The sequence below is a fragment of the Petaurus breviceps genome, unplaced genomic scaffold, assembly GCF_028583685.1.
Source record: "Petaurus breviceps papuanus isolate PSGF00001 unplaced genomic scaffold, PetGlider_PUasm1.0 38, whole genome shotgun sequence".
Lineage (NCBI taxonomy): Eukaryota > Metazoa > Chordata > Mammalia > Diprotodontia > Petauridae > Petaurus > Petaurus breviceps.
In genome coordinates, this window is record NW_027186304.1 from 69958268 (window position 1) to 69980541 (window position 22274).

Below are 22274 nucleotides of genomic sequence, written 5' to 3' on the forward strand. Positions count from 1 at the left end.
CTCTCTCTCTCTCTCTCTCTCTCTCTCTCTCTCTCCCCCTCCCTTTTTTCTTCCCTCCCTCTCTCTCTCTTCCTCCTTCCCTCCCTCCCCCCTCTGTTTGTCTTTCTGTCTCTGTCTCTCTTGCTCTCTCTATCTCTTTCTGTCTCTATGCCTCTGTCTCTGTGTCTGTCTCTGTGTCTCTATATCTTCCTCTCCTCTCCCCACTTTGATATAGAGATTATTCTATTTTAAAACAGCTTTCATGTCTCCTTTGAGTTTTTTCTTCAGCCCCAATATTCCTAGTACTTTCAGGTGGTCCTTAACTAGCATGAACTCTAGGCCCTTTACCATCCTGTATGCTCTAAGAGCTCTGGATGTTTTCTAGTTTGTAAACGTTTTGCCTAAAATGGGATTTACAGAACTGAACACTATATTGTAGATGTGGTCAGACCAGCACAAAGCACAGCAGGATAATAATTTCTTTATTTCTGGGAGCTAATGAGACCCCAAATCACATGACCATTTTTTGCTACCATGTTGTATATACAGTTATTCATACTTAACATGCATTTATCTAAAACCTATAGGTGCTTTCAGACCAACTACAATCTTGAATTCCATCTTGTATTTGTGAAGCTGATTTTTTAAACCAAGCCTAAGACTGTATTTATCAACATTAAATTTCAACCCACTGTTATAGCTTTTATCAAGTTCTTTTTGGATCTTACATCTTTTGTCCAGTGAGTTAGCTATCCCTCCCAGCTTTGCATATTTTAGGATTTTATCATTATTCCATTTGTCACTTTATCCAAGTCATAAGACAGGTCAACAGTACAGGATCAAGCTAGACATTTTTCCAAGATGATAGAAAACAATGATCGCTCTTTGGGTTTAACTATATCACTATCCCTGCTCAATAAGCTCCAGTGTCTCCCTATTACCACCAAGGTCTGGCATAAAGTTCTCTGTTTGGCATTTAAAACTCTTCATAACCTGGACCCTTCTTACTTTTCTATGCTTCTTATATCATACTCCCCTCCACATACTCCAATATGTTGATATAGCTATGTTGGCCTAACAGCAGTTCCTTGAGTATTATAATAACCTCTGTGAGCTCTTTGTTATATTCAGAGTTAATAGCGGTTGCATAAATGCTATGGCTCTTTGGTCATTTATTTTCAGGGTTTGACAAGTGTGACACTCCATCTCCCATCTCTATGCCTTTGTATTGCCTGACTTCATGAATAAAATGCTCTGCCCCCTCACCTCTTCCTCTTAGTCTGCTTGGATTCCTTTAAGACTCAGTCCAAATCCCACCTCATTTTAAATCCCATTTAAGTTTTTCTTTTGGAAACTGTAGAGGTGATGTTGTTCATACTGGTGATTATAATAGAGTTTTCGTCTTCAGACTCAAACCCAGTGATAAACAGAATCCTGCTTTTGAGAAAGGGGAAAAAAACTAGAGTTGGTATTTTAAGGAAAGATCCTCTACAAGTGACAGGCTGAAGGGCAGGGCAGATTCTAAAATACAAAGTTAGGTCACGGTAGAGTTGTGTATTTTGCAGGGTAGGAGAGAGGAAAATGTTAGAGATAGAGAAGACATGTGACTATAAGTAGATGTTAAATTATATATCTGGACTGTGTGGAGAAGCCAACACTGGAGAAAAGGAGAGAAATATCAACTTTAAAGAGAAGACTTCAAGGATCTTAGACAATGGATATGTCAGGGCATGGGTACTACAAAAAGTAAATGAGACATGAGATAAAGGCAACAGGGTCTGAAATATATGGAAAGATTGGGACCTTGGGAAACAATGGGCAGGACCAACTTGAGAAAGGGAAACTAGCAAGGGGATGCCTCATTCAACCACATTCTCCTTGTCACCTGTGGGTTAGATAAGGCATCAACCACTAAACTTAGAAGAAGATTGCAAGGACAAGCCCACTATTGGACTGGTTTTTTAAGGACATTAGCCAAATGAAGGATAATAAAAGATCATTATTATTAAGAGTGGATAGAAAACAGGCTTTAGAATAAGGAAGGTCTGGATTCAAGTCTCATGTCAGATGCACATAAGACATGTCTCCCTTTTACTTAACCTATCCAGAAAGCACTCTTAATTCTCTGGACTTTCTCTACCATGTCATAGAAACCCCTTCACTCCAGAAGGTTGACTAACCATCAACTTCTCACATTAGAAATAACCTCCACCCTTTCAGTTTCTCCTTCTGAGTGACCAGTTCCTCCCAGGACCTCAGTTTTAAGGAGGAGGCTCAGAACAACCATGTTTTCATTCTTTCCCAGGTTGCATTCATGACTATCCAGACTTTCTTTGCCATGCCCCTATACTGGGTACCCTCACATCTTCTCCAGTGCTTTTCACCTTCTTTTTATGTGTTGTGTTCCTTCATTAGAGTATAAGTTCCTTGAAAGTAGTGACTATCTTTCTCTTTGTATTTGTATTCCCAACGCTTAGCATTGTGTCTGGCACATAATAAGCACTTAATGTTTGTTGACTGACTGACTGACAGATTTAACCTCACAATACCCTCATACAATTCTCCACGTCTCTAAATTGCAGAGATGGTATTGATTAACACTTATAGAAGAAGTTTTCCACCATGAGCACCATAAGTTAATGAGGTCACAGGTCCAGTCAAAACAAAAATATATTAGATACATCAGCCCTCAATTTAAGGAGACAATTACACCTATAAGCAATTTTAATTATTAAAATCACATTTCCTATTTATTTAGTTATCTCCCAAAAATCTTGTTTCTATGCATAATTTTAAATTCATCTCAAGCAATAATGTAAATGGAGACATATTTCATAAAAATTAAAAACAGCATTCTCTATTCTATTAATATCAGCCATTCCTGGGTCAAACCACATTGAAAGTCGCAGCTGTTTTTCTAATGATCCAAGGTAGCTTTATATCTTTTTAACAATTCAGTCTGTTACTGCTGATGAGTATAGAAATGCATTTTCTTCCATCTCTGCTTTCCAAATTGAATTGGTAACAAATATGAAATCCATTTTTCAGTACCACTGCAGAGTATATGCAGAGTGTTATCAAATACAGCCTATACTGCTATTAACTTTAAAGCAAAGAAATGGTCCTATCATATGGTTCTTATCAAAAAAATTAAATAGAAGGACTGATTACCAGTGGATAATATTCTCTTGTGAGTCATTTTTTAAATGGGTCACATTGTTCCTTTCATTGGAAACTGAAAATAGATGCTATATCAGCAGCGTTTTGGGGAAAATAGCCCATTATCTGGAACTGCCTGCCTTTGGAGGACATATTTCTTTGTAAATTGAGGCTGTGGTAGAATCATAGAATGTCTAGAACTGAAAAGGATATATTCAGTACCTTAATTTTCAAGATGAGGAAACTAAAGCCTTTTACAGAGGTTAATCAAATTGCCCAAGGTCGCACAGCCTGTTAGTTGGTAGAGCTGTGATTAGAACCAATGTTCATAATTTTGCTGTTCCAACTGAATATTTCAAACAGGAAAAATAGCTTAAGTATTTCCTGCATTTTATGCCTAGTAAGTACTAAAATCATGTATTTAAGTGCCTGGCATATAGTAGAAGCTTAATAAATTCTTGTTGATCAATTTAAGTTCTTATGTAAATGACTCTAACATATAATCAGGGTTTCTAAGTCAGAAATGAAAAAGAAATAGGTTTTACTGGTTGCTTTTGTTTTTACATTACAGCTGTTTCCAGATATACAACCCTCCTCTCCCCAACTACCATCAAACTCTTACCTTGTATCAAAGAAAAACAATTGAGCAAAAGCAACCTACTCAGTGTCCTTGTCCCACAATGTGTCCCAGACCTATAGTGCCCTGATTTTTTAAACTTTAAACTTTCTTATTATAACTTTTGTTTAGACCTCCTTAATTCCCAAGTACATTTCTTTTACCCCTTCCCTATCCAGAGAGCCATCTTTTATCAGAGATAGAGATTTTAGCTGAATTGGTAATAAGGACTCTCATTCCATTTCTTGTTATATGGGCTTGCTTCATCAACACACATGAAGCTGAGCACCATGGACATTCTCAAGGGCACATTGACTTATTCCTCTTTGTAACACTTATGTTGGGCACACCAAACTTCCTTACAGTGAGTCATGCCAGACCATGAGGGAATCTATGGCACTTGCAATGTCCAGTTTACTCTCTCCTACTATAACTAAGCCCAAATATATTAGAGACTCTAAAAGAGAATAGCAAAGGGGAGATGCATTGTCAACCTCATTAGTCAACAAACTTTTTAAAGAACTTATATACCAAGCATTATACTAAGTGCTTAGGACTCAGAGGCAAAAATATTCCCTGCCCTCAAGGATCCTTTATACTAGAGAGATAATGTGCAAATGGCTATGTACATACAAGACACATAGAGCATAAGTGGAAGTTAATCTCAGGAGAAAGGCACTCACAGTGAGAGAGATAAAGGCCTCTAACCTTCACCTTTCTGGGAAACAGAAGAGCTTATATTTTATCCTAGAGGTGACAGGATGACACTGAAGTTTATTGGGGATTGGGGGAGGTTTCAAGGTGATATGAAGCACAGAAACCCACCAGAAGATAAGATATGAGCTGATTTAAAAAAAAAAAAAACCAAGGAGACTAAGAGACAGATGTCCTCCTCTATCACCACCCCGCCACTCCAACCCATGCAGGCATGAGGAACAAACAACCAGTAAAAAGGTACGTAGTTGTGAGATGGAACATTTTGTCTAAGGAACAATAATAAAGCCAGTGTCACTGCACCCCCTGACTTTGGACTTTATCCTCCATGCCACAGAAACCTCTTGACTCTGGAAGTTCAGTCCTAGACTTCTCACAATGGAAACATCCTATAACCTGTGGGCTTTTCCTCTGATTGGTTGGTTCCTCCTCAAACGTCCATTTTAAGAAGGAACTTCAGGCCAGCTATGTCTTCATTCCTATTCAAGTTACACTCCTTACTCTCCAGACTTTCTCTACCATGTCCCACAATAGTATACCCTGTACTTCACCCAACCCCCATCCCCACCACCGTCCCTGCCTAACCATTCTCCATGCTTTTCAGCTTCTTTTTATATATTGTCTTCCCCAATTAAGATATAAGCTCCTTGAGGGCAGAAATGGGTCTTTCTGCTTGTATTCTATTCCCAGCACTTAGTACAGTAGATAGCACACAGTAAACACTTAAAAAAACTCTTGTTGATTTGACCTGAAGGGAACTAAAAAGTTAGGAAGGAGTTGGGTTATGAAGAGTCCTAAATTTCTGATCTTTTTTTAAGTCTATATTTGATCTTAGAGGCTATAGGACACCACTAGCATTTACTGAGTATATGTAGGGGGAGGGGGTTGACATGGTAACAAGAGGCAGGGAGACACACCATCAGGTCATTGTAATAGTCCAGGAATGAAGTGAGGAGGGCCTGCACAATGCCAGTGTCCATCCATTGCAGTGGAGAGAAGTAGGTGCATAGGAAAGACATTGTGGGAAGTTAGAAAGGATAAGTGGTAGCAGTGGCTAGTTACCGGCCAAGAGGCAAAAGCAGCAAATCCAGCCCAATGGTCAGAAAAGTGAGCTCACAACCCACCCCACAGTCTTTACTAAACACATCCCCCTTTATGGCCTGAATTGCACCTGTTTCCTTTTCTGAAAAAAGCAAAAGCGAACACTTTTATGTCCTGCAGGGGATATCAGCCCAGGACCTCTCACCCACTGAGTCAGCTTCTCATTTAAAATATTCTTTTAAATTTTTTCCCCCTGATTCCTGCTTTGTAGTAGAAAAACAAACACATTTTGAAAGTCGTAGGAAAATAAACATCTAGAAGGCTAAGTAATTAGACTTCTTTTTCTACATACATTACTTTATTCTACTACTTTCATCAGTCTGTAGCTCAAGGACATCCAGGAAAGACTGAGCTCTGCTAAATTAGTTGCTAATCGAAGTCCCTTGGTAAATAAGGAGCACCGAATTAATACCAGAGTCCCATCAGGTGAGGCCTGAAGCACCTCACTGACAGAGATAACTTGAGATGACCCAGTTGTGACTGTAGGTAAAAAATGAGGAAGCTTTTTTTGAGGGGGGAGGGTTAAACTATTTATTAACAGACAAGACCAGCGGAGATTCATTCTTTTTCTCTGACTTAACTATAGTGTAGCCATGGAAGCCTTTTGTCTTGGTGTGGTAGGTAGCCTTGGACCTTTTGAATTGAAAAAGAAAAATTCACAATAAGATTCCAAAGACTGAGGGGACTTTGGGACCATGGAACAAATGTAGATATATGAGATTAAGCCAATAGTTAAGCCAAAGAGAAAACTACTAAAAGACAAAAATTCAAAAGATATGTTGGTTTTGTAGTTACAAAGAAGGTAGACTAGAATGAACATATAGAGAAATAACAAGAACAGAGATTCAAAGAAGCTGGATGGAATGAAACCAACAGACAGAGGGCCTTTACTGGAGAAAGGAAACAGAGAAATAACTCTTGATTATAGACTATCACTGTTGAAGGCCAACATCAACTGAGATTGTTCTTTTCTGGTGAGGGGAAGACAGGAAGGGAAAGAATTCAAAAGGCCCCTACTCCAACTATGTAAGAAAAAACAAAACAAATTCATAAAATCGATTTTTAAAGCTCCTCTTAATACATTGAAAGATCTTGAATGGAAGAAATAGTCGGTCCACTGAAACTTCTCTTTCGTAGACTATTAGGGATCTTCCTTAGTGCCAAATCCTATGGTGTTTTCAGCTTTCCTCCTTGACTTCTTCAGCATTTGACATTAACCACTCCCTCTTATTATCTCTATTATCCCTTGGCTTTAAAAACAGCATCCTGCTACCATTGTAGGACTTTATTCTGCCTCATTCCTTGGCTTCTCATTCTCTTACCTACTCCTTAAGGCAGAGTGTTCCATGGGCTTACCTGGGTGGAAAAAAATAAGACTCTTCACCGGAAAAAGTTGTGAAGCAATAGTCAAACATCTCAATTTTAAATGAAAACAAAGTTCAAGTAAAAGTCAATAAAACTGTAACTTTATTGAGTACCTCTACATGCCAGGAACCATGCTAAGTACACCCCACACCTTTCTTTTCCCCCTGGTTCCAGCTACCTAAGGTATCCTGACAAGGAGTTACAAAGCTTCAAGGAGTCACCTCTCACTGACACATTTTCACCGTTACCCTTGGGAGGCAGTATGTACAAAAGAGTTGCAGAATTGGAAACAGATAATGTGGGTTCAAATCCTGATTCTGATACTCACTAGTTATGTGACCTTAAATAAATCCATTGGTTATAGGAACATAGACCTAGAGTTGAGAAGAAACTTAGAAATCATTAAGTCTGACTTCTTCATTTTACTGAGAAGGAAACTGAGACCCAAGGAGGCTGTGACTTGATTGAGGTCACATAGTTAGTAATCATCATAGATGGGATTTGAATCCATGTTCTCTGACTCCAAAACCAATACTATTTCTACCATACCAAACTAACTACCTTTTAGCATATCTGGTCTGGGTTTTTTTATGCTGTTTGCTCATCTTCCCAGCCAAATACTTGACTTTCCAACTCTTTGACAAGGTAGGACTCTGCTTCCAGTGGGGGTGAGGATGGGGGTGTGTGTACTGTCCCAGGCTTCAGGGGTTTTGTATCAGCCGCTCCATCCCTCACTATCTGTGGGCCCAGAGCTCCCGAAGCAGCAGCTGTCACCGCTGCCACCTCCACTGCTCTGGGGCTGGGGCCAGACCATGCTCCCCTTTCACCCAGGTCCCACAGAATTTTCTCACTGACTTTCTGTAATGGGAATGGGAATTTGAAGATCTTCCCTGCCTCTTAATAGACCTAGGGGGGAGTTTGGAGACCTCCTCAGCTTTGAAAGTAAACTCTGCCCCCTGATAGGCTGAATTTAATCACATGGAGCCTGTGACAGAGGGAATTTGCTGAAGGCTGCAGCTGTCAAGGAAGCTTCTCAGCTGTGAAGATAAACTGTGCCCTCTGATAGGCTGACTGTGGTCACATGAGCCTGTGGTGGGAGGAGTTTGCTGAAGGGAAGTAGAGCCCACAGGAAGCTGGGAGTCAGAGCCCGAGAGATGGTGGGAGAGAGAAGACGCTCAAGCAAGGAGATAGAGAGGTTTGTGAGTAAACATTGATCTCGAGTTGGTTTGTGGAAAGGCTGAAAGATGCTGTTGCTCTCAGCATTATTGTGGCTTCTGGATATCTTTGGTACCTATGATGGAATCGACTTACTGGTCGGGACTTACTAGATTGGGTTTTCTGGCATCTAAATAAATCCTTCAATTCTATCCTCTATCTGGAGAATCTGGTATATTTTGTGATTGAACGTCACATGATACTCATAGTCACGGTCTTGATCATGATCGTGGCACTGTAAATATTGCGTTGGTGCTATACTTTCTATGCTTTTTTTTTTTAGTTTATGAGTTGAAAAGGCTGGAAACTGCCACCACTGTCAGTGATTCAGTCTCCTGAGGCCAGCTCTGGCCCTGCCAGTGTTGCACAAGTTGGACTGCACCTTGCTCCCAGCCCAATACAATATACCCTTCCTGTAGACCTTCCAGGCTGACTTGGGATAGAGACTTGTTTCACTACATCATTTTGTGAGTTCTATAACTCTAAAATTTGTTTAGAGTCATTTTTACAGGTATTTGAAGGGGTTTGGGGGAGAGCTCAAGAATGTCCCTGCCTTTACTCCACCATCTTGGCTCTACCCCTCCTTTTAACATCTCTGGGACTCAATTTTCTTAATTATAAACATAAAGGTATTAGATGAGATGATCTCAAATAACCCTCTCATTTCTAAATCTATGATATCATAATGAATGCAACCCAGTGACTATGTGTTATATGATAACTTTATCTTTAAAATTTGTGGATTGTAATGCAAATTATAATAAATTATCCATTTTTGTTTGAATAAAGTGCATGATTAGAAAATTATTTACATAAATTGCTTTATCAAAAATGTCCATCTTTAAACTTCCAAACTGAGGAAAAGCTAAGTATTTAGGTAAAAAAAGAAGTGGAGAGTAAGCTCCAGCAAGGCCTTGCTCCTTCATATGAATTGCTAAATCCAATAACCTCTTCTTAGGGCCTATGTTTCTTGACTTCTTTGTACCTTTTGACACTATTGGCCACCATCCTCACTGCCCTCCTGGATGCTCTCTATTCCCTCAGTTTTCATTACACTGCTCTTCTCTGCCTCCCTTCCTACCTGTCTGAGTACTCCCCAATTCCCTTTCCTGGATTATCATGCATGTCCACATCTTTCTGTCTACATCTCCTATTTGTTCAATGATGTAGTGCTTAGATGACTTCCAAATGTATATATCCAGCACTCATCTCCAAGATGATCTTCTATCACTTTGCTTGCTAAGATCTCATTAAGGTATGTTAAAGGTTCAGTGATGATTATTGGAAGAAAGAATAGGAAGGAATAGGGACATCCTGGCATCTTCAAAAGTTAGAGTTGGATGGACATCCTGTTAGCATGAGGCATCTGAAATAAGCTGCCACCTCCTGACTTTGAAGATAACAGACAATATATATCCCTGTACCTATGCCTCCCCAAGGGGAGGAGGAGGAGATGAATGCCCAGGCTCATAAGACAGTAAGGTGAACCCATGTGGCTCCTGAAGATGTGCTCCTTTCTGCCACTGCCTCCCTCCACTAACAAGGTAAGCTACTGCTACCTAAAATAAGGAAAAGGTGAGGGCTGAAAATGGAATGTCTCTGAAAAACTTTGGGAGATCTGCATTCTCTCTAAGCTCACATGTACAACCCCAAGATGAATATAAGATTGTTAGGTCTAGGGCTAGGTGGCACAGTAAATAGAGCACCAGCCCTGGAGTCAGGAGGACCTGAGTTCAAATCCAGCCTCAGACACTTAGCACACATACACACACACACACACACACACACACACACATACACACACACAAAACTAGCTGTGTGACCTTGGGCAAGTCACTTAACCCCAATTGCTCTACCTTCCCCACTCCAAAAAGCAAAAAGAAAAATCTAAAAAAAAAAAAAAAGATTGTTAGGGCCTAGGCCTTTACCATTGAAAAGAATCAGGTAACTGGAGAGTTCATTCTCACATGGTCAAAATTACACCAAATCCTCAAATTAATGGAAATTTTCTTTCCTATGGAAATACTGTCTATTGCAAAAGTTGGAAACTTGAGCTATGTATTCAGAAAATTCCTAACATTTGATTTAACTTGTGACAGCTCCAGTTTATCACACTTTTAAGAGGTTTTTGCGGGGTATGTTATACAAATAAATAATGTCAGTCAGCAAACATTGATCAGGTACTTTTTGCAATTTTTTGCAATTTTTGTGCAATTGCCAGGCATTGTGCTAGGCACACACAGAGAAAGATAAAAGACGGTTCCTGTTCTTAAGCTATAATTTGTTTTTAAAGTAATCTCTCTTAATGAAAAGAAACCGATGGAAATGTGCCCTGTATAAAAGTGATACCAAGTATTCATTTCAGCACCTTTTATGGCTTTTGTAGAGTTGGGTGCCCAGTAGCGATACTGGTTCATTCCATGCTATGGGAACTTTTCAGATAATCTCTCAAGGCATTTCCTAATTCATTAATAACAGAGTCTAAACCATGGTTTAGGGAGACTGAAGTAAACTCAGACAACAATATGCCATTTATTTTCCAAAGGCAGCTGACAGACAGAAAAGAATTTGTTACAGTTGCTTGCCATAGAAAACCTGAAGCTACCTAAGGGAATTTAAGGGTTTCCCAAGGCAGAAAATGCTAGTTCCAAGTATGGTCGACCATAATTTGGAGGCAATGAGATAATTTGAGAAAAGCTGAGGATTTTCCTTCTGAAATCCTTTAAAGAGCCCTAACAACTGGCATGTGTACATTGCCATGAATAATTCCAGTTCTCTTTTGAAAAATTTAGCTTGCAATTCAACAATTTCCTGAATTACAGGGTATAGTAAATGTTGCTCCACCTTCCCAGGGCAAGCCAGCTAGAATTACTTACCCCAGGCAAATTTCATTTTTGTTTAGAAAGGTCCAGATTAAATCAATCTCTCTCTCTCTCTCTCTCTCTCTCTCTCTCTCTCTCTCTGACTCTCCCTCCCTCTCCCTCTCTCCCTCTTTCCTCTGTCTCTCTATGTCTCTATTTCTTTTTCTCATTCTCTCTCTGCCCCCCAAAGTTATTAAATTACTTAACAACAATTCCAGTTTTTTTGGTCTGAGCCCCTAGCCAGAAAATTAGTGCTTTACCAAAATGCTACAATAGTAAATGTGTCTGTCTCCTCTCTGGAGCTTTGTCTTAATGGCACTTACAAGTTGCATTTGTTTAATGAAACACATAGATAATCAATTTAATGGTTAACTATGTTTATCTGAAAATGAACTTTAAAGATAAAAAAAACTTTAAAGTAAACAGAAAACTAAATAAGCTTTTAAGAAACAAAGATAAGGGGCAGCCAGGTAGCACAGTGAGAAAGAGCACTGGCCCCAGAGTCAGGATGACCTGGGATCGAATCTGGGCTCAGGCACTTAGCACCTACCCAGAAACACTTGGCCATGTAACCTTGAGCAAGTTACTTAACACCAATTGCTTAGGGGTGTCCAGGTGGCTCAGCAAGTAAGAGTACCGGCCCCAGAGTCGGGATGACCTGGGATCGAATCCGGGCTCAGACACTTAGCACCCACCTAGAAATAACTGGCCGTTTAACCTTGAGCAAGTTACTTAACCCCAATTGCTTTAAAAAAAAAGAAACAAAGATAAGTTTCTGGATCAGATATGTGCCCTCTTGGAAGAGATGGAGAAAAGTGAGAATTATACCAATTACTCAATATCCTCTGGATATGTTGAAGTAAATCAGGATGTGCCTAGTCACGTCTCATGCCTCCAAAGTTTGATACTCATGGCCTCATAGCTGGAACTTTTCTCATACTTCCATGGTAATTCCTCTCCATTGCTCCCTTCTAATACCTCTACATCATATGGTGAGGTATAACATGATATGACAAGGACTGGCTGCTCCAATCCTTGGATCAAGTGTACTCTAGTTTATCATGCATTTCCCCCTCCCCAATCCCTCTGGATGGAAGAATCTAGCTTGTTTATCTGAGCCCAATCATGTTAGTCACAAGGTTAGGACAAGCTACCTCGAGGCTGAGGAGACCCTGAGAGATTTCCTCCCACCAGTGAGCATTCATCTCTAGTGTCCTGTTATAGAAACATGTGATTTATTTAAAGCAGTGATCACTTAGAGTTGACATGGTTTGATGAAGAAAGGTAATGACAAACTAATCTCATGCCCTACTTTGAAAGGAGTGACATAAGAATAATACTTTATCAAAACTTTTTGAAATCTCTCATATTAGTCTTGTGGACAAAATTGAGAGATTTAGCAATGTATTGCAATATAGTAGCAATGTAATAAATGGTAATATAGTTTAATAGATTCCTAACTTTTTGCATGACCACACCCAAAAGGTGCTGATTAATGAACATCCAACTGGAAGGTGATCTGAAGCAAAGTTTCCCTCAGATTTGTCCTTAGCCGTGGGCTTTTTCATATTTTTACCAATAATTTTATTGAAGGTATAGATAACATCCTTATTAAATTTGAACATAATGTAAAACTGGGAGTAACTGCTAACTTCTTGATGACAGAGACAGGATCTGAAAAGATCTCACCAGGAAAGAATAATGAGTAAAATGTAGCAAAGTTATATTTCTTTTTTTAAAAGATTTATTTGGGGGGGGGGGTGCAGCTAGGTGGCACAGTGAATAGAGCACCGGGCCTGGAGTCAGGGGGGCCTTGGTTTAAAATCGGGCCCAGAACAATTAACAAAAAAACAAACCTTTGGCCTTGGGAAAGTCACTTAACCCCAATCCCCCCCAAAAAAAAAAAAAAAAAAAAAAAAAGAATTATTTTTTTAATATTAACTTCATTTTTCCCGTATTCCTTCTCTTCCCCCATCCAGAAAGTCATGCTTTATAATATTTTTTTAAAAAGAGAAATATAAGGGGAAAAATGATCAAAACCAATCAATATATCCTCTCCCCTTGGGGCAGCTAGGTGGCACAGTGAATACAGTACTGGCCCTGGAGTCAAGAGGACCTGAGTTCAAATCTGGCCTTAGACACGTAACACAAAAAAACTAGCTGCATGACCTTGGGCAAGTCACTTAACCCCAATTGCCCTGCCTCCCCCCTTCCAAAAAGCAAAATATATATCTCCTCTTCCCAAAAATCTCACATTATTTCCAGTGTCCCATACCCATGATTCTGTGCCTCTGGAAAGGAAAGATATTGTCTGATAACTTGTTGCAAGGACCCAGTTTGTTCCTTATAATTTCTCAATATTCAGTTTTGATTGTTTCATGATTATTTTTTTCCATTTACATTGCAGTCACTGTGTATATAGTTTTCCTGACTCTTATTACTTCATTCTCCATCAGTTCATGTACATCTTTCCATGTTTCTCTGTATTCATCATGCTAATGACTTCAGTACAATATTGTTCCATGAGATTCAGGTACTAAAATTTATTTAGCCATTCCCCACCTTTTAAAAACAAATTCAGCTAGGTGAGGGGGAGATATAGGTAAGGGAGGGATACAAGGCCACAGAGGGATGGAAATGTTAAACAAACCGTGATAGATGTTGTGGAGTGGAATATTATGGGTTAGGAACAAAAATATGAGGTCAGGTTGGGTAAATGTTGACTTGGTGATCTGGACTGGTAAAGGGAAGGAAGCATCATATTTCAGCTTCTTATCTTACCTATCTATTCTTTCTTTTGTTGCTGTTGATTAAATTGTTTATTTACTTGTAGTTTACAACATTCAGTTCCACAGTCCCTTGAGTTCAAATTTTCTCCCCCTCTCTCCACCACCACCCCCCATGGCGGCATGCAATCAAATATAGGCTCTACAAATATCTATTAATATAGATGTAGTCTACAAATAAATTAAACATTAGTCAGGTTGTAAAGAAGGATTATGACCGATGATCAGTGGGAAAGAGGAAACTAAACAAAACAAGAAAAAGAGAGCAAGTGGTTTGCTTCAATCTGCATTCAGATTCCATAGCTCTTTCTCTGGAAGTGGACATCTCTTTCAATCATGAGTCTTTTGACTAGTTATAACCTAATATTGCTGAAATGAGCCCAGTCTAGCAAAGTTAGTCGTCACACAAACGTTGTGTCTGATTGTGTACAGATTTCTCTTGGTTCTGCTCTTCTCACTCAGCATCAGTTTATATAAGTCTCTCCAGGTTATTATGAAGTCCATCTGCTCCTCATTTCTTATAGCACAGTAATATTCCATTACATTTATGTACCACAACTTGTTCAGCCATTCCCCAATTGATGGGTATCCCCTTAATTGCCAAATCTTTGCCACCACAAAAAGAGCTGCTATAAATATTTTTGTACATACCGGTCCTCCTCCCACTTCTCTGATCTCTTTGGGATACAACCATAGAAGTGGGATTGCTGGGTCAAAGGGTATGCACTTACTTATATCTCTTTGGCATAGTTCCAGACTGCTCTCCAGAATAGTTGGATCAGTTCACAACTCCACCAACAATGCATTAGTGTTCCAATTTTTCCATATCCTCTCAAGCACTTATTGTTTTCCTGTTTTGTCATCTTAGCCAATCTGGCCTGTGAGATGTGGTACCTCAGAGTTGTTTTGATTTGCATTTCTCTAATCAATAGTGATTTAGAGAATTTTTTCATATGCTTATAGATATCTTTAATTTTATCTTCTGAGAACTACCCGTTCATATCCTTTGACCATTTATCAATTGGGGAATGACTTGTATTCTTATAGATTTGATTCAATTCTTTGTATATTTTAGAAATGAGGCCTTCCATCAGAGACACTGGTTGTAAAAATTCTTTCCCAATTTCCCACTTCCCTCTTAATCTTGGTTACATTGACTTTGTTTGTACAGAAACTTTTCAATTTAATGTAATCAAAATTATCCATTTTGCATTTTATAATGCTAACTCTTGTTTGCTCATAAAATCTTCCCCTCTCCATAGATCCAACAGATAAACAATTCCTTGATCTCCCAGATTGCTTACAGTAGCAACCTTTATACCTAGATTATACACCCATTTCGAATTTATTTTGGTATATAGTGTTAGAAATTGGTTATGCCCAATTTCTGCCATACTATGTTCCAGTTTTCCCAGCAGTTTTTGTCAAATAGTGGGTTCTTATCCTAAAAACTGAGGTCTTTGGGTTTATCAAACAGTGGATTACTATAGTCATTGGCTGCTGAGTCTCATGTACCTAATCTATTCCATTGATCCACTACTCTATTCCTCAGCCAGTACCAAGTAGTTTTGATGGCTGCTGCTTTATAATACAGATTAAAATCTGGTATAGCTAGGCCACCTTCCCTAGCATTTCTAATTCCTGTGATATTCTGGACCTTTTGTTCTTCCAAATGAATTTTGCTACTAATTTTTTCTAGTTCCATAAAGTAATTTTTTGGTAGATTGGTTGGTATGGCACTAAATATTTAATTTAATTTAGGTAAAATTGTCATTTTTATTATATTATCTCTATCCAGACATGAGCAACTGATGTTTTTCCAATTAGTTAGGTCTGGCTTTATTTGTGTGAAAAGTGTTTTGTAATTGTATTCTTATAGGTCCTGGGTTTGTTTTGGCAGGTAGATTCCCAAATATTTTATAAGGTCTACAGTAACTTTAAATGTAATTTCTCTTTCTATCTCTTGATGTGGGATTTTGTTAGAGATATATAGTAATGCCAAGGACTTATGTGGGTTTATTTTATATCCTGCAATTTTGCCGAATTTATTTATTATCTCAAGTAGTTTTTCACTTGATTCTCTAGGATTCTCTAAGTATATCATAATATCATCTGCAAAGAGTGATAGCTTAGTCTCTTCTTTGCCTAATTTGATTCCTTTAATTTCTTTTTCTTCTCTAAGTGCTACTGCTAACATTTCTAGTAACAGATTGAATGAGAGGGGTGATAGTGGACATCCTTGTTTCACCCCTGATCTTATTGGAAATGCTTCTAGTATATCCCCATTACATATAATACTTGCTGGTGGTTTTAGATAGATGCTATTTATTATTTTAAAGAAGACTCCATTTATTCCTATACTTTCTCGTGTTTTTAATAGGAATGGTTGTTGTATTTTTCAAAAGCCTTTTCTGCATCTATTGAGAGAATCATAGTTTTCTGCTAGTTTTGTTGTTGATGTGATCAATTATACTGATAGTTTCCCTAATATTGAACCAGTCTTGCATTCCTAGAATAAATCCTACCTGGTCAAAGTGTATTATTCTCATGATAAGTTGCTATAGTCTTTTTGCTAATATTTTATTTAAAAATTTTGCATTCATGAGGGAAATTGGTCTATAATTTTCTTTCTCCATTTTCTCTTGCTGATTTAGGTATCAGTACCATATTTGTGTCATAAAAAGAATTTGGTAGGACTCCTTCTTCTCCAATATTCCCTGAATAGTTTGTAAAGTATTGGAATTAATTATTCTTTTAATGTTTGGTAGAATTTGCTAGTAAATCCATCTGGCCCTGGAGAATTTTTCCTAGGGAGTTCATTGATGGCTTGTTCAATTTCTTTTTTCTGAGTGGGGTTGTTTAAGTAGTTTACTTCCTCTTCAGTTAATCTGGGTAATTTATATTTTTGTAAATATTCATCCATTTCACTAAGATTGTCAAATTTATGTGCATACAGTTGGGCAAATAATTCCTAATTATTGTTTTAATCTCCTTTTCATTGGAGGTATTCCTTCAGCCTTTTCATTTTTGATACTTGTAATTTGGTTTTCTTCTTTCTTTTTTTTATCATATTGACTAAAGGTCTATCAATTTTGTTGTTTTTTTTTTTTCATAAAATCAGCTCTTAGTTTTATTTATTAATTCAATAGTTTTCTTAAATTCAATTTTATTAACCTCTCCTTTGCTTTTCATTATTTCCAATTTACTATTTAATTGGGGATTTTCAATTTGTTCTTTTTCTAGTTTTTTCAATTGTGTGCCCAATTTATTGACCTCCATTTTCTCTATTTTATTTATGTATGCATTCAGGGATATAAAATTTCCCGTAAGAACTGCTTTTGCTGCATCCTACAAGTTTTGGTATGTTGTCTCATTATTGTCATTCTCTTGAATGAAGTTACTGATTGTTTCTATAATTTCTTGTTTGACACATTCATTCTTTAGGATTAAATTATTTAGTTTCCAATTAGTTTTTAGTCTATCCTTCCATGGCCCTTTATTACATATAACTTTTATTGCATCATGATCTGAGCAGGATGCATTTAATATTTCTGCCTTTCTGCACTGAATTTTGAGGTTTTTATGCCCTAGTACATGGTTAATTTTTGTGTATGCACTGCCATTAGCACTGAGAAGAAGATATACTCCTTTTTATCTCCATTCAATTTTCTCCAGAGGTCTACCGTATCTATCTTCTCTAAGATCCTATTCACCCTCCTTAACTTCTTTCTTGTTTATTTTTAGGTTAGATTTATCAAGTTCAGAGATGGGGAGATTGAGGTCCCCCCACTAGTATAGTTTTGCTATCTATTTCTTCCTCTAACTCCCTTAACTTTTCCTCTAGGAATTTGGATGCTGTACCACTTGGTGCATAAATGTTTAGTAATGATATTGCTTCATTTTCGATGGTGCCTTTTAGCAGGATATAGTTTCCTTCCTTATCTCTTTTAATTAGATTTATTTTTGCTTTTGCTTTGTCTGAGGTAATCATTACTACCCCTGCTTTTTTTACTTTAGCTGAGGCATAATATATTTTACCCCAGCCTTTTACCTTTACCCTGTGTATATCCCCCTGTTTCAGATGTGTTTTTGTAAACAGCATTTCATAGTGTTATGGTTTTTTAATCCATTCTGCTATCTGCCTCAGTTTTATTGAGAGTTCATCCCATTCATATTCACAGTTATGATTACTATCTATGTCTTTCCCTCCATCCTATTCCCTCCCCTGTTTATGCTTTTATTTTTCCCTTCTCCCTTCCCCTCTTGAAGAGTTTTCCTTTTGACTGCCACCTCCCTCAGTATTCCCTCCTTAGCCCCACTCCCTTTTCCTACCCTTCCACCTTACTACTTCTTTCCTTCCTTCTAACCGCACCCCCTTTTCTTAGCCCTTCCCCCCTTCTACTGCCTATAGGGTATGATAGATTTTTATACTTAATGTAATACATTATTTCTTCCTTAAACCAAGATTGACGAGAATAGATCTCATGCAATGTTCCTCTCCCACCCTTCTTTCCCTCTATTATGATACATTTTATGTGTCTTCTTGATAGAGTCCTATACTTAACTGATTATGTTATTCCCTCCTTACACTGGAACCAATGAGGGCAAAGCTCATGTAATGTTCATCTCCCTCCCTTCTTTTCCTCTAGTACTAGGCATAATATGTTTTTATGCCTCTTTGTGTGGCATAATTTACCCTTTTCTGCTTCATTCTTTCCTCTTCTCCCATTGTGGTCCCTTTGCACCCCCTTAATAAGGTTTTTTTTATCATCATTTTGTTTAATTTATACCCACACCCTCTATCTATATCCCTTTTAAATGTTGCGATAAGTATACAATTCTCAATATTAACAGGTATCAGCTTTCCATATAGGAATGTAAACAGTTTGCTCTTATTAAATAGCAAGTTGTATATGTGTGTGTGTGTGTGTTTTCCCTATTTACCTTTCTATGTCTCTCTTGAGTCTTGTATTTGGAGATTGAATTTTCCATTGAGCTCTGGCTTTTTCATCAGGAATGTCTGGAAGTTCCTTTTTTCATTGAATGACCATCTCCTTGCCTGAAAGATTATGCTCAGTTTTACTGGATAGCTGATCCTTGGTTGTAACCCAAGCTCTTTTGCCTTGCAAAATGTCATATTCCAGTCCCTCCCATCTTTCAGTGTAGAAGCTTCCAGATCCTGTGCGATCCTCACTATAGTTCTGCGATATTTGAATTGTTTCTTTCTGGCTGTTTGCAGTATTTTCTCCTTTATCTGATAGTTCTGGAATTTGGCTACCACATTTTGTAGAGTTTTCAATTTGGGATCTCTTTCAGGAGGTGTTCAGTGGATTCTTTCAATATCTATTTTACTCTCTGGTTTTAGGATCTCAGGGTGGTTTTCCTCGATGAGTTCTTGGAAGATACTGTCCAGGCTCTTTTTTTAATCATGATTTTCCAGTAGACCAGTAATTCTTAGGTAAACCAGTAATTCGTAGATTATCTCTCCTGGATCTGTTCTCCAGGTCAGTTATTTTGCCGTTGAGATATTTTACCTCTTTTTCTAATTTTTCATTCTTGAGGTTTTGTTTGATTGATTCTTGGTGCCTCATAGAATCATTAGCTTCAATTTGGTTGATTATAATTTTTAGTAAATTATTTTCCTCAGTTAGTTTTTGAAGTTCCTTTTTCATATGTTCAGATTTCATTTTTAGCGATTTATTTTCTTTTTCCATTTCACACATTTTTCTTTTTAAGGAGCTGCTTTCTTCATTGAAATGTTTTTCTATTTTTGCAATTTTGATTTTAAAAGAATTGGTCAATTCATCTTCTACCTCTCTAATTTGGTTTTTAAAGTCGTTCTTGAGCTCTTCTAAGAATGCTTCCTGGGCTTGAGTCCAGTTCATATTCCCTGTTGAGGCTTCAGCTGGGGGTATAGAGTCAATGCTGCCTCCTTCTGAATTTGGTTCTTCAGGCTTGCAATAATAGGATTCTAGAGTCTTTGTCTTTGCAATCTGTCTTTTACCCATTTTGAGGCAGGGTCTGAGCCATGCCCTTCCTCTAGGATTCCCAAGCCTACTTTATTCCCAATTCTATTTTAGAATTTTGCTCTGGGGCAATAATCTCTGTTTTCAGGGTCAGAGGGGGTGGATTAGAGCAGCTGGGGCTCACTCTGCCATCCTGGTCCCTGGAAGTTCAGATAGGTGCTTTTTAAATTTCCAAGCTGTGGGTTGATAGTCCCAGGAGTAGCTGCTACCACTGCCATGGGCCCTACATTTGCCTTTTACCCAGCTCTAACAGATCCCTAGTCCTGTGGTAATAGGCCTGAGAATGGCCTCTGTGGTTGGTGGATCAACTTGCCACCGTGTCTTCCTCCACATGCCACATCCAACTCCATGTGCCACATCCCTATATTTCTTTCTAATAAAATTTAATTTTTTAGATTTTTTTCTGGAGGATCCATAATCTCATAAATGTTGATATTCCCTCCAGTTATGTAAATTACATCATATCCATCCCTTGTCATCCTTTGTAATTCTTATTTACATTCTCCTATAAATCCTCCAATGAAACAAACACAAAGAATAGATACATGTAAAGTACTATACTTGGGTTCAAAAAATCAACTCCATTTTATAGGCATGGTTTGGCAACAGAGAATCTGAAAAAATCCTGAGATTCTTTGGATGATTACTAGCTCAATATAAATCAATAGCACAATGTGTCAACCAAAAAAACTAATTAGATATTCATTAACGCTATTCACTCTGCCACTTATATAACATTTCACATGTCAGTTATGACTGCTCATTTTCTGCAGCCTTTTTATGTCTACCAGAAGCCTCCCCATTTCCTTTAAGTAACTTGGAATTTTAGTTCTTTGAAGATTGTGGGGTTCCATGACTTATAGATTCATAGTATGAGGTGTTGGGCTACATTAATAAATGCAGAATGTTCAGAATTGAGGGAGGCAATAGACCTGTTGTACTCTGTCCTGGTCTGACCAGATTCCTATATTATGTAAAGTTGTGGATGCTACATTTTACAAAGAGCATTGACAAATTGGATAGAATCCAAAGGAAAGCAAACAAAGATGGTGGGAAAATGAAAATCATACAATAAGAGAATTGAACAAAGAATTGAGGGACATTTAGCCTGGATAAGAGAAGTCTTTAGGAGAGACATGGTAGTTTTCTAAGTATTTGAAAAGATGCCATATGGAAGAAAGAGTCTGTTTGGCCCTAGAGGGCAGACCTAGGAGCAATGGGTAGAAGTTGTAGAGGACAGACTTTGAATAAATGTAAGGGAAAATCCCCTAACAATTAGGGCTATAAAAAAGAGAAATAATGTGATAGATGATTAATTGGACCCCTGTTTTATTGGATCCCTATTTTATTCAAATCAGTATTAATCAGTTTGATATGATTCCATCAAGGTTAGAGCTGTGAGCTCCAGATTGTAAATTCACTGGATTAATCATAGAAAGCTAACTAGAGGACCTCCACCCTTGTTTTTCCTTGTTATGGTAAACCAAGACCACAGTGGCAGAGGTGACTCAATTACATAGAAAGTCTCCTAGGTATTTTTGTTGCCTCTCCATTCCTAGTCATCCTTCTGTTGTCTAACATGGGGAGATGAACCTGAGCATGTAAACAATGAGTGACCCTCATGGTTGCTGGCCTGCAGCCTGCCTTTCTACCAGCCCATGGGTGTGCTTATCAGTTTGATAGGACCTCCTGAAAGGTCAAGATTGGTTTGTTAAGATCTGCTCACCAGCCTGTTTATCAGCCATTGGGATTCTGTGTTTTTAGTCTGGTCTACCTGTATTATCTGGGTATCAAGTGCTATAAAACTGTGTATGAGGTACTGGAGGAAGGCGGCATCTTGTGAGGAAGATCTGAGGTCTATTTCATTAGAGGGATTCATGGACCCTTTAATAAAGTGCCATTGACTCAGGCCTCTGCCTCAGTGGGGTTTTTTTTTCGCAGATCACACAATTTTAGAAACCCCACAATAAGCTGGCTTTGGAGATAGAGTTCCTCATCAGTGGAGGTATTCAGATTGAAACTGGATGAATATTTGTCACAGATATTTCAGAAAGGTAGTTTTTGCTTTTTGGTTCTGGATTGTTTTTTTTTTGGGGGGGTGGATATAGGTTGGACTAGAGTAAATGATCTCTGATCTATCTTCCAACTATGAAATCCTTTGACTAAAATGATTTTTTTAAACTGTGGGTCACTTTAACAGTTCTAAATATATGGAAAGACAAAACTTTAAAATCTTAAATCCCCAAAGTAGATTTATCCCAAATAAGTAGGCTTTATCTGACTGCTAAATCTCTAGGCAATCCTTTAACTGGATCAAGGTTTGTTTTTCCCAGTTGAAATTATTCTATTACCAAGAATAGATTTCTCAAAAGCTGGACTCTCATATTCATCATCCTGACAGGTTGTGAACATTAGAAATTTATGTTCTTGTGTTTCTCCATAGTTATGGCAT